General features: G+C 55.6%; 1 pseudogene; it reads left to right on the forward strand.

Moving 5' to 3' along the window:
• The first annotated feature begins 301 nt into the window (after window positions 1–301).
• LOC132491360 (general transcription factor IIF subunit 1-like) lies at window positions 302–1,825 on the forward strand (annotated as a pseudogene).
• Window positions 1,826–2,064: the final 239 nt, after the last annotated feature.

Here is a 2,064-nt window from a genome sequence, read left to right on the forward strand (position 1 = left end):
AGAAAGAGCTGCCTTTAACTCAGAGTCGGCTGCAGTGACGTGGCCTGCTGGAGTTTCCCTTCCAGTATAGGCAGCCACGCAGGCACAGGTGTGGCACAAGAGGCCTCAGAGGCTGACCGCTGACCCAGCGCTGCCTCCGTATAGCTTTTCCCAGGATCCACTGTACCCCGGGCTTGGGGTCCTTGGTCAGAGCCAGAGGCCCGACACCTCTAGGGCAGCTTCCACTGGACCGAGGGATGCGGACCCTCGGGGAGGCAAAAAGGACTATGTTCAGACCAGCCCCTACCATCACCCATCGCCCATGGTAGCCCTCGGCCCCAGCAGCCAGAATGTCACTGAGAGTATGCCGTCTGAGTTCCCAAAAATACCACCAAAAAGTATAATATCATGGCTTTCAATGCAGCCGATAAAGTCAACCTCACTACTTGGAATCAGGCCCGGCTGGAATGTGACCTGAGCAACAAGATTTACCAAGAGTCAGAGATGTCCCAGTCGGGTGCCAGCAGCAAGGTCAACTGCAAGCTCCAGAAGGAGGCGCAGAGGAAAAAGTACAGCATTGTCCTCAAGGGGTTCCGGCCCAAGGACCAGGCCTGGCTGCTCCGTGTCAACAGCAAATCAGGCCAGAAGTTCAAGGGCATAAAGAAGGGAGGCCTGACAGAGAACACATCCTACTACATCTTTACGCAGTGCTCTGATGGAGATTTTGAGGTCTTCCCCCTGCACAACTGGTACAACTTCATGCTGCTGGCTAAATACCACATGTTCACGGCCGAGGAGGAGTGGGAGAGGAGAAACAAAGTCCTGAACCACTTCGGCATCATGCAGCAGCAGCGGCTCAAGGACCAGGACCAGGACAAGAAGAAGGAGAAGTGCGGCAGCAAGAAGGCCCGTGACCTGAGCATCCACGACCTGGAGGACGACATGGAGATGTCGTCTGACCACAGCGAGGCCAGCAGCGAGGAGGCGGCAGAGCTCCCAAGGCCAAGAAGAAGGTGCTGCCCAGCAAGGGAGGCAGGAAGAAGAAGGGGTCAGATGACGAGGCCTTTGAGGACAGTGACAGCAGGGACTTTGAGGGCCAGGAGGTGGGCTATATGTCCGACGGCTTCAGCAGCTCCCATGACGAGCAGGAGGGCAAGCCCAAGGTCACCCAGCAGGAGGAGGGCCCCAAGGGCGTGGATGAGCAGAGTGAGAGCAGCGAGGAGAGTGAGGAGGAGAAGCCACCCAAGGAGGACGAGGAGGAGGAGGAGAAGAAGGCACCCACACCACAGGAGAAGAAGCGGAGGAAAGACAGCAGCAAGGAGTCAGACAGCTTGGAGGAGAGTGACATCGACTGTGAGGTCTCCTTGGAGCTCTTCATGGCGAAGAAGAAGACACCCCCCAAGAAGGAGTGGAAGCCATAGGGAGGCAGCTCCCGGGTCAACAGCCAGCCAGGCACACCCACCATGGAGACGGGCAGCACCTCCTCCACCCTGCAGGCGGCCACCAACAAGCTGGAGAAGCAGAAGCGGACCAGCCACACACCAGTGGCCAAGAGGCTGTGGCTGGACCCCAGGCCCCAGAGCCTGTTGGGGAAGTCTATCCCTCAGCCCCAGTCTGGGAAGTCGACCCCCAGCAGCGGCAATGTGCAGGTGACCAAGGATGCCATGTGCCGCTACATGACACAGAAGCCCATGACCACCAAGGACCTTCTGAAAAAGTTCCAGACCAAGAAGATGGGGCTGAGCAGCAAGCAGAGGGTGAATGTGCTGGTCCAGATCCTCAAGCCCCTGAACCCCAAGCACGCAAGATGATCAATGACAAGATGCACTTCTCCCCCAAGGAGTGAGGCTACCCCCAATAAACATGCTGTTTTCTAGGAAAAAACAAACAAACAAACAAAACTTCCTGTAAACAAAAGTCCAGGACTGGATGGCTTCACTGGGGAATTCTACCAAACACACAAAGAACTTACAGTGATCCTTACCAAACTCTTTGAAAACACTGAAGAGGAGGAAACACTCCCAAAGTCATTCTATGAAGCCAACATCACTCAGATACCAAAACCAGACAAAGAAACTACAAAAA

Source organism: Mesoplodon densirostris, chromosome 5 (genome assembly GCF_025265405.1).
Source record: "Mesoplodon densirostris isolate mMesDen1 chromosome 5, mMesDen1 primary haplotype, whole genome shotgun sequence".
In the NCBI taxonomy this organism is placed as follows: domain Eukaryota; kingdom Metazoa; phylum Chordata; class Mammalia; order Artiodactyla; family Ziphiidae; genus Mesoplodon; species Mesoplodon densirostris.